General features: G+C 41.4%; 3 non-coding genes across 3 annotated transcripts; 1 reads left to right on the top strand and 2 right to left on the bottom strand.

Annotated features, from left to right (window-relative positions):
- The first annotated feature begins 3814 nt into the window (after nucleotides 1–3814).
- TRNAM-CAU lies at nucleotides 3815–3887 on the top strand. Its single transcript has one exon. It is a non-coding gene; the product is annotated as a tRNA-Met (tRNA).
- A 2797-nt stretch (nucleotides 3888–6684) lies between these two features.
- On the bottom strand, nucleotides 6685–6758 carry TRNAT-CGU. The gene has a single exon. It is a non-coding gene; the product is annotated as a tRNA-Thr (tRNA).
- Nucleotides 6759–7260: 502 nt separating this feature from the next.
- On the bottom strand, nucleotides 7261–7332 carry TRNAA-AGC. The gene has a single exon. It is a non-coding gene; the product is annotated as a tRNA-Ala (tRNA).
- Between the last annotated feature and the right edge of the window lie 3910 nt (nucleotides 7333–11242).

The following is an 11242-nucleotide window of genomic DNA, read 5'->3' as shown; positions in this document are numbered from 1 at the left end:
CCAACACCACAGTTCAACTTCAGCTCTCAGCTTTCTTCGAAGTCCAACTCTCACATCCATACCTGACCACTGGAAAATCCATAGCCTTGACTAGACAGACCTTTGTTGGCAAAGTAATGTCTCTCTGCTTTTGAATATGCTACCTAGGTTGGTCACAACTTTCCTTCCAAGGAGTAAGCGTCTTTTAATTTCATGGCTGCAATCACCATCTGCAGTGACTTTGGAGCCCAAAAAATAAAGTCAGCCACGGTTTCCACTATTTCCCCATCTATTTCCCATCTATTTTCTGGTCCCATGGACCAGATGCCATGATCTTAGTTTTATGAATGTTGAGCTTTAAGTCAACTTTTTCACTCTCCTCTTTCACTTTCATCAAGAGGCTCTTTAGTTCCTCTTCACTTCTGCCATAAGGGTGGTGTCATCTGCATATCTGAGGATATTGATATTTCTCCCGGCAATCTTGATTCCAGCTTGTACTTCTTCCAGCCCAACGTTTCTCATGATGTACTCTGCATAGAAGTTAAATAAGCAAGGTGGCAATATACAGCCTTAACGTACTCCTTTTCCTATTTGGAAGCAGTCTGTTGTTCCATGTCCAGTTCTAACTGTTGCTTCCTGATCTGCATATCAGAATTTTCCACAGTTTATTGTGATCCACACAGTCAAAGGCTTTCTATATTTTTTAGTTAAAGAGAAAATGTATGGAAAAGTATCAAAGGAGAGTGCCCAAGAGCAATTTGAAAGTAGAGACTAGTTAGGATATATTCAGTCTACTACTATTGCTGACATCACTTAATCCGTGATGGAGGGACAGGGATGTTTTTTAAAAGTAACTGAAATAGTCTGTGAAATATTTGGGATCTTAGGGTAAAAAGTACAGCATTTTGAAGGTAAACTTTTGTTACAAAGTGTTGCTAAATGAACTAAATTATGTAGAATTTTAATGAAGTAATCACATAACATTTTATCAATAATAAAATATTCCTGTTCAGTAGAAAACTGAAATTTTATCTGTGACTGTTAGTTCTGTAAAATCACAGATGATTGCCGGGAGCCACCACGGGAGATCCCACCCATGACAAAGGTCATGCGGACAGAACCCGACAGGCAAAGGCGGATCAGGCCTCAAGGGACCCCCTGAATCTGCTCGAGCATCCACCCCAAAACCAAATCTGTCTGTCTTACTATTTTGTGCCTTTCACCAACTCTTCTGACATTAACAGGGGCTATTCCCGACCACCTTTCTCTGGAAAAAGTCAACTTAGGGTTTTAGTTAATAAGTCTCCTGGGCATGAAAGGAATATTTCTATTTTAACCCCTCTGTTGGCATTCTAGCTTGCCTGACAGGTTTATCCATACTCTTGCAATTAGCACACTTGATTGTTCACAACTCCCCAACCTTGAAAGGCACGGGAAGCCAAAACATTCTAAAAATCCTAATGAGCATAGAGTCCTTTAAGGGATGAAAAATTATTAGAATAGACAGTACTGGTAAAGGGCTTCATTATTGGGCCAATGCTTGCTGCCAAGTTCCCATATCCCTTATCCATTGTGCACCTGGGAATGTGTTAGTTAACACAGTTGGAATGTAAGAAAAACAAGTAGCAGCCTTGGAGTTAACCACATCAGACCTTTGAGCTAATTGGTTCTTTCTTTGTTGTGACCCACTGCACCTTTGCTCCGTGAGAATGTAACTGTTTAGTACTTTCTGAGGCTGGGAGAAATAAAGAAGAAACACTTTAAGGGAAAACAAGTTTTCTGGCTGATCAGCCTTTATCAATAAAGGGTCATAAAATGTTCACAGGCCTCCAAGGCCACAAGATAATGTACACAACATTGTTTATGCGAAAGGTATGCAGAAAAAATCCTGGTTTTGATAAAGACAAAACAGATGTAATGTTTGGGCTGACTCTATATGACTTTGCATCTTTCATTTCCCTCTATGTACAAGTCAAGGTATAAAAGTTCCTTTTGAAAATAAAGTTATGGGCCTCGCTCACCAAAGCTTGGTCTCCCCGTGTCGTTCTTTTTTTCCTTTTCTCTCTTTTTCTCTCTCTCTTCTTTCAGGATGACTCCTTGGAACACAGTAGCTTTATTGGCTTTCTGTGTTAATCAAGGAAGATCAAGCCTCTTTCTCTTCGCTTTTTTTACTTTCCTTATCGCGTATGCTGTCATCCTGAGGGTACCCCTGGATCCTGCTGGGGCTGGACCCCGGCAGATGATAACCACTCTGTCACTACACCTACTAGCACAGGACTTGACACATCATAGGTACTCAGGAAAATTTTAGTCAGTTGTATAGTACCCATACATTAAGGTAGGGGTTTTCATCCAATAAAAACTTACTGAAACCATACAATGTACCAGTCACTATTTTAAGTTCTGGGATGGGAACGGTGAACAAGAAAAATACAAAGTCGATGCCCTTGTCAAGCTTATATTCTAGATGAAAAGACAGACAATAAACAATGCAGGACACTGGGGTTTGATCCCTGGATCAGGAAAATCCCCTGGAGAAGGGAATGGCAATCCACTCCAGTATTCTTGCCTAGAAAATTCCATGGACAGAGGAGCCTGGTGGGCTATGTAGTCGATGGGGTCACAAAGAGTCGAACACGACTGAGTGGCTTCATAGTCATAGTTAAGTGAGCCCGAGTTCTACTGCTTCTCATCTACTGAGTAGCCACAAGCCTATCGGCAAGTCACTTAAACTTATTCGGTCTTACTTTTATCATATGTAAATGATATGACAATAATAAAAGTTGCCTACAGTGATAGACGATAGATGGCCACTACATGTAACACACATATAAGAGTACCTTGCCCGTAATATGCACTCAATACAGTTTGCTATCATCATTTGTATCATTTATTAGTATTCATTGAACAACTTTTTTGTATGTCGAATTCAGTCTTTTAAATAATACTGTGAATATTATCCTATTTTACAGATAATGAAGTTTTAAAAAATTGACATATTCTCAAAAAAACCAAGTGAATTATTTTTCCTAACTTAATAGATGGCACACACAAGATTTACACTTCAGTCCTACAATATCTATTTTAGGACATTTTTCACTTTGCCAGATTGAAATCCAGTGTATTGTTTCTCCATTTTCAATCATCTCACCTCATTTCTTCCACCTTATCTCGCCTCTGTTTACATTATTCTGGACTTTTAGCCAGAATAGAAAGGCCTTCAGATCACGGACTTGGTCAGACATGGATTTTAAGGGGAATACTGGCAGACAAGGAAGATGCAGAGCTAGATAAGGATACTCCAGCTTCGCCCTCAGCAGAGCTAAGCATATTTCTGTGTCCTCACTGTTTCAGTCTGGAAATCTTCCAGCCTGTGGACCCAACTCAGGCCCCTCGTATCTGTATGCCACTTTCTACACACGTAGTTGTGAAGTAGGGCACAGTGAAATCTAATGAAGTCTGATGTCTGCCAGCAGTAAGTGGTATTTAAAGCATGTGTGTGTGTGTGTTAGTCGCTCAGTCATGTTCGACTCTTTGAGATCCCATGGACTGCAGCCCACCAGGCTCCTCTGTCCATGAGATTTTCCAGGCAAGGATACTGGAGTGGGTTGCCATTTAAAGCATAGTGGGAGAAAAAAAATTCACCGTGTTTCATATTTATTCATGGATGAAATCCTGAAATAATTTTGATCATTATGACATACTCCGAGCAACAGTATATATGCCACAGCACATACTCTTATCTTGCACTCTGTTTGAAAAATATAACTTCTCAGAAAATTTGTATAAACATGAAAGAGAATCGATAGTTCTACTGAAACCTTTTTGTCTCAGAGCCTTCTTAGCGCAGTAGGCAGCGCGTCAGTCTCATAATCTGAAGGTCCTGAGTTCGAACCTCAGAGAAGGCACAGTAGTTTTCTGACTCCTACATGCTCTCATTTGAGAAAGAAGCGGGGTAAGGAACAAAATTCCCTATCCCACCAATCAAGTTCTGTGTGAAATCTAGGCCCCAGGACTAACTCCCTGTCAACATGATGCGATTATAAATGGAACTGTAGTCCTTCAAGAAGTTTAGCTGATTTCTTTCGAACCAGGTTCCTTAGGCAGCAAAGCAGTTTTTCAATATGTTTCCTATAATCATATATCTGGATTAACCGTCTCTGCTGCACTAGAAAATTAGCAAAAATTTATTACCTTAAAATAGCATACTGCCAAGTCACTTCAGTCGTGTCCGACTCTGTGCGATCCCAGAGACGGCAGCCCACCAGGTTCCCCCGTCCCTGGGATTCTCCAAGCAAGAACACCGGAGTGGGCCACCACCTCCTTCTCCAGTGCATGAAAGCAATGAAAGTGAAATCGCTCAGTCGTGTCCACCTCTTAGCGACCCCATGGACTGCAGCCTACTAGGCTCCTCCATCCATGGGATTTTCCAGGCAAGAGTACTGGAGTGGGGTGCCATTGCCTTCTCCATAAAATAGCATAAATTTATTATTTTACAACTCTGGAGGTCAGAAGTCTGAAATGGGTCTTGTGGGATTAAAATCAAGGTGTAGCCGAGCTGCCCCCTCTCTAGAGGTCTTGGGGAGAAATTACTCCTTGCTTTTTCTAGCTTCTAGAGGATGCTCCTATTCCTTGACTCATGTTCACTTCACTCTGACCTCTCTTCTGTTGTCTCATCTCCTTCTCTAACTCTGACTCAGCTACCACCCTCTTATAAGGACACTTTGATTACATAGAGCCACCCAAATATCCAAGATAATCTCCCTATCTCCAGATTCTTAATCACATTCCTTTTGCCTGGCAAGATAACATATTACCCAGGTTTTAGAGATTAGGAAATGGGCATCTCAGGGTGGGGGGTGTGAGACATAATTATACCTACCATAGTCTTCCTGCTGGTCCCCAAAGATTCACACTTGTGTCACATGAAAAAAATATTCACTCCATTCCAATTTTCCCCAAATCTTAACTCATTTCACCATCAACATATCTAAATCTTGTCCTTTCAAAACTTCCAAATATCATCACCTAAATCACCCAGATTTGGAATGAGTGAGGCTCTGTGTATAATCAATTCTTATTTTATTTTATTGATTGCTTCTTTATGTGCTAGATATCCTTCTAAAATATTTTATGTGTATTTACTCCACAAGTCCTCCCATTAACTCTGTTAGGTAGGCTTATTACTATTTCTCTTTTACACATGAAGATAGTGATGCCCATTGAGAGAAAGCAATTTACCAAAGCTCCCGTAACTAATAAGTGGAACAGTTGAGATTTGAGTACAGGCAGTGGGAACTAGTTAAATAAAGCCCTAATCAAAATGAACAGAAGTGAGATCCAGGCATTGTTGGGGGAAGGGGCATCAGTTTTCTATTTAATATTGCTACTCAAGTTCTTAGAGTAATAATAGTAGCCACTTTGTAACCATTTCTCATTAAAAAGTTAAAAAATTATATTTTAACATGTCAGTGATTTTATTAAAGAACAGATGACACTCTGGTTAGTCCAGCTCTATCCTATGCTGTCCCCATACTCTTTCATTGCTTTATTCTTCTCCTCAGACTTCATCAGTATCTTATATGCTTACTTATTTTATATATTAATTTTCTTTATTTTTCATGTCACCCCCAGCAGAATGTGAGATCCATGACAGCAGTGCTTTTTGTTAGCTTTGTTTGCTACTGTATTTCCTGCCCTTAGAAATATTCCTGGGGTGGTTACTGGAGGCAGCAGGGATGAGGGGTGGCAGGCAAAATGAGTGAATGTGGTCAAAAGGTGCAAACTTCCATTTATGAGATAAATAAGTCCTGGGGATGTAATGCACAGGTTGGTGACTATAGTTAACAATATTGAATTGCATATTTAAAAGTTGCTAAGACAGTAGATCTTAAAAGTTCCCATAATATGGGAAAAAATGTAACTGAAAATAAAAGGAAAGACAGACAGAAATATGCCTGGTATATAAAAAACCAGCAGCTTACATTGTTGAATTAATTGATGAATCAATAGGAGACAAAAAGATAAGGAAGCTCCATAAGTCTCTAGGGCTGAATCTAAGTTTCCTTAGATATCTGGCAGAATTCTCCAGCTTGCTCTTTTCACAGCGACTTTGTCCTAGCTCTAGGGTGTTTGTATCTAGGACATTTTTCCTTCCAGTTGATCATCATTCCTGAAATACTCTAATGTTTTCCTTAAGAGAGATAGCATGGGAATATACTGTTCTTCCTCATAGTCCCTTCAAAATGTCAAGCACGACCCTGCAAACATCCTAATTTTCCTTTGTAGCTAGTAATAGGTTCATTGTTCATTATCTTATTTAATGAAATCAATTGTAGAGCTAGAGATTGTTAGAGTCTAGAGAGATTTTTCTTTCTCTCTGGATACTTTAAACAGTAACACACTGTAGGTGATCAAAAACATTTTACCACAGTTTAATGCAAAACCTATTTGAAAAGTGATTGAGGTATAAAGTCACATGCAGTATTAGGTGGCTTGCATTTGAATTGTCATCTCTTAAGAACGTACTTCTTTTTAAAAGTAAGGAATCTGAGGCAGTTGCAATCAAACAACCTATAATGTATCTGATAGAGTTCTAGAGCTGTTAACTTTCGTTGAGAATTTGTGGAGGATCAGTAAGAAGACACAGTTAACTAGCCAAAATAAAATTTTCAGGAGTTTGCCCTACCTTCGAGCAAAAAGGTAAGGCCCTACTGGGAGTCGAACCCAGGATCTCCTGTTTACGAGACAGGCGCTTTAACCAACTAAGCCATAGAGCCACCTGAGTGACTACAGGAGAGTTAAATCTACCTCATTTTACTTTGCTCCAATAGGGTGCAGGAATGGGGGGAGCTTAAAGAAAAAAAAAAAAGACTACACTACCCTGTAGATGGCTCTGAGATGAACTGAGAAAGTAGCATTGACATATATAAATACTATCACATATAAAGTGGGAAGTTGCTATATAACACAGGGAGTCCAGCCTGGAGCTCTGTGATAACCTAGAAGGGTGGGGGATGGGAGGTGGAAGGCTAGAGGGAAGAGAGGCAAGTTCCAGAAGGAGGGGATATGTATATAATTACGACTGATTAGCATGGTTGTACGGCAGAAACCAACAGAATATTGTAAAGCAACATTTTCCAATTACAAAAATAAAAGGTTGACAAATAAGTTTGAGCAAATCAGCACGAGTTATGAGTGACAAGTTTCAACAGGTAGGAAAAACTAAGAACCATTTTGAGTAGTTCTGAAGAACTGCTACACAAGAAGCCAAATTCTAACTGGAGGTACCGGGGATTGAACCCGGGGCCTCGTGCATGCTAAGCACGCGCTCTACCACTGAGCTACACCCCCTACAATGTCAACTACTTTGTGGAAAATATTTAATGCCAATCGCTATCTGCATTATTTTTCAAGAACCCTGGCCTAGTACAAGAGAAGACAATGGCACCCCACTCCAGTGCTCTTGCCTGGAAAATCCCATGGAAGGAGGAGCCTGGAAGGCTGCAGCCCATGGGGTCGCTGAGGGTCGGACATGACTGAGCGACTTCACTTTCACTTTTCACTTTTCACTTTCATGCGTTGGAGAAGGAAATGGCAACCCACTCCAGTGTTCTTGCCTGGAGAATCCCAGGGACGGGGCATCCTGGTGGGCTGCCGTCTATGGGGTCGCACAGAGTCGGACACGACTGAAGTGACTCAGCAGCAGCCTAGTACAACCCAGCTCTGTTCTGGAGAATCTTGTCCATGCATTTGCCCTCCTCACATGAAGCTCTTGGCTCTACAAGAGTATGAAGAGCTAGAAACTAGAGTAACATCTACTGACTTGCAGTGGTTTATTCTGTTCTACTCTAGGGATATAGTTGATTTAAGGAAGGTTCCTTACAACCTTAAAGAAGAAACTATTGCTTTGAAGATTACAAATTTAGAGCAATGTAGTAACAAAGTAACTAGGGAGGAAATTTGTAAACTAGGAAAGGTCAGTTAAAATTTTTGTTTTACAAGTCACTGATAAATTATAAATCTGAACAACTTATTTCTAGACAAGATGGTTGAATTACTGGGTGTGAGTGAGGAGGTGGCCAGCATAAAAAGGTCCCCAACTTTTTCTCTGAGGATGGTAAAGAGTGGTTATGATGTCTGTCAAAGACCTTGGGGACTTCCTGAGCTTAAGTTTGACTTGAGAGACCAGTGCCCAAACAAACTAGTCAGACACTTGTTGAATAAAAATGATAAAATCTCATGTATTTTGGCTAGAGTAAGACTCCATACAGTCACTGTGATTTCATTCATAGAAAAATCTAGGGCCATTTTGTGATCATCACTGTTGCCTGAAAGACTGGTGAGCTAGAAGATACAAGTAACCACATCTTAAAATAGGGCGATTAACTCTTGATTGCTGTCATGGCTCCGTGTTTGAATAGGAAGGAAACTTTGGGAGCAGTGACTGAACACCAGGAACTGATCACCAGATTCTCTACCTTGTAGAATACTGTGGCAGAAAGCTAAGGGAACAAAAATGTAGCCAATGGTTTCACTGGGATGATTTTTTCTTTCATTGAAATTACCTCAAAACCCCATGTTCTTCTCTATAGAGAACATACATTGCTTTACCCATCAAACTAGAGGAACTGGGGTGAGTGTTTCAACTTTTTTCTTGTTTTATGCCATTTAATTGATTGGTTCCAAACTTTTCTCAAATCTAGGAACAAGTACACTTGAACTGAATCAAGATGTCTTCTCCCAGTGAGTAATAGATGATGCTAACAAAGTAATGCTCAAAATCCTTCAAGCTAGGCTTCAGCAGTATGTGAACTTCCAAAACTGAGGAAGTTCTGGAACTTCTGAACCAAGAACTTCCAGATGTACAAACTGGATTTAAAAAAGGCAGAGGAACCAGAGATCATATTGCCAACATCCGTTGGATCATAGAAAAAGTAAGGGAATTTCAAACAAAACATCTACTTCTGTTTCATTGACTACACTGAACCTTTGTGTGGATCAAGACCAACTAGAAAATTCTTCAAGAGACAGGGATACCAGACCACCTTCCTGAGACACCTGTATGCAGGATAAGAAGCAACAGTTAGAACTGGACATGGAACAATGGACTGGTTCAAAATTGGGAAAGGAGTACATTAAGACTGTATATCATCACCGTGTTTAAACTTATATGCAGAGTATTTATCATACAAAATGCCAGGCTGGATGACTCACAAGCTGTAATCAAGAAATATCAACAAAAGCTATGGAAAAAAACATAGCTTTGTCTGTAGGGACCTTTATTGGCAAGGTGATGCTTCTGCTTTTTAGCAGGTTTGATATAGGTTTCTCATAGCTTTTCTTCCAAGGAGCAAGTGTCTTTTAATCTCATGGCTGCAGTCACCGTCCACAGTGATTGTGGAGCCCAAGAAAATAAAATCCTCAGATATACAGATGATACCACTCATGGCAGAAAGCAAAGAGGAACTAAAAGCCTCTTGATGAGAGTGAAAGGAGAGTGAAAATAGTTGTCTTAAAACTCAACATTCAAAAAACTAAGATTATGGCATCCGGTCCCATCACTTCATGGCAAATAGATGGGGAAAAAGTGGAAAAAGTGACAGATTTTATTTTCTTGAGCTCCAATATCACTGTGGATGGTGACTGCAGCCACAAAATTAAAAGACGCTTGCTCCATGGAAGAAAAGCTATGACAAACCTACAGGGTATATTAAAAAGCAGAGAAATCACTTTGCTAACAAAGGTCCCTGTGGTCAAAGCTGTGGTTTTTCCAGTAATCACGTACAGCTGTGAGAGTTGGACCATAAAGAAGGCTGAGCGATGAAGAATTGATACTTAGGAATTGTGGTGCTGGAGAAGACTCTCAAGAGTCTCTTAGACTGCAAGGAGATCAAACTAGTCAATCCTAAAGGAAATCAACCTTGAATATTCATTGGAAAGACTGATGATGAAGCTGAAGCTCCAGTACTTTTGCCACCTGATGAAAAGAGCTGACTCATCGGAAAAGACCCTGATGCTGGAGAAGGGCAAGAGGAGAAGCAGGTGACAGAGGATGAGATGGTTGGATGGTCGCATGGACTCAATGGACCTGAGTTCAAGCAAACTCCGGGAGATAGTGAAGGACAGGGAAGCCTGGAGAGCTGCAGTCCATGGGGTCGCAAAGAGTCGGGCACTACTTAGTCACTGAACAACAACAATCCGGTTGTTGGCTCAGTGGTAAAGAATCCTCCTGGCAATGCACCAGACGGGGATTCCATCCCTGGGTCGGGAAGATTACCTGGAGAAAGAAATGGCAACCTAGCCCAGTATTCTTGCCTGGGAAATGGTAATCCACCGCCGTATTCTTGCCTGGGAAATCCCATGGACAGAGGAATCTGGTGGGCTATAGTCCATGTGTTCGAAAAAGAGTCAGACAGGACCTAGCGTCTAAACAACAACAACCCAGTTGTTAATCTTTTGCCTTCCGAAACTATGCTGTACTATGCCAACTCCAGGGAGATGCTTCACTTTCTAGAACGCGTTGAAGGCAGAAAAATAGGACAGCAACGGTAATAGGCAGGTGGAGCGTTAGACAAGGGTATTTCTGTTATCCCAAGGAAAAGAGTCACAGAAACTCGCAGCTAGGAAATAAGTGATAAAGACTATTATATGTATTTTTTTTAATATATGTAATAAAAAAAAACTTCAAGGATTTGCAGGAAATAACGGGCCATACGTGATAAAGTAACTCATTTGAGGTACCTGAAGGCGCCAGACTGGTGGGAGGAGGAACCTGCATCTTTCGGGTGGAGCCGAGGGGCTGGACCCAGGGGCCATCTTCCTTCAGCTACAGGTGTCAGCCCGTGCAGTTTCTCTTCAAACCCCGCGCTGTCATTCTCAAGAGCACGGTCAAAATCTATTGTGACATCTTTCCACCCGGAGCCTTTGGGACGGGTGTGGAGGTGGGAGTGGGGATAGGGGTCGGCAGGAACCTCGGCAGCTTCCGCCTCAGGAAATTTGGTGAGCGCTTGAAAAAGTCCAACCCGGAAAAAGGCTGTTCACTTCAGTTCCTCCCGACTTCTTGTCCTCCTCTGTTTCTCTCGGACTCAGGTTGTCTAGAAAATCAACTCGTAGAAAAGGTAACGCCTTCTCCCCTCTAACCCGGTCCCTGCACCCCTCGGTGCGCCCCTCCCCCTCCCCGGTGCCCTCTACCCTCGGTCGCATCCCCTCCCCCTCCTGGGGGGCACGAGCAGAAAGCCGGACTAGGGGGCGCTGCGCACAG

Source organism: Bison bison, unplaced genomic scaffold (assembly GCF_000754665.1).
Source record: "Bison bison bison isolate TAMUID 2011002044 unplaced genomic scaffold, Bison_UMD1.0 scf7180017864379, whole genome shotgun sequence".
NCBI classification, from domain to species: Eukaryota; Metazoa; Chordata; class Mammalia; order Artiodactyla; family Bovidae; genus Bison; species Bison bison.
This window is presented reverse-complemented; position numbering and strand designations above follow the sequence as displayed.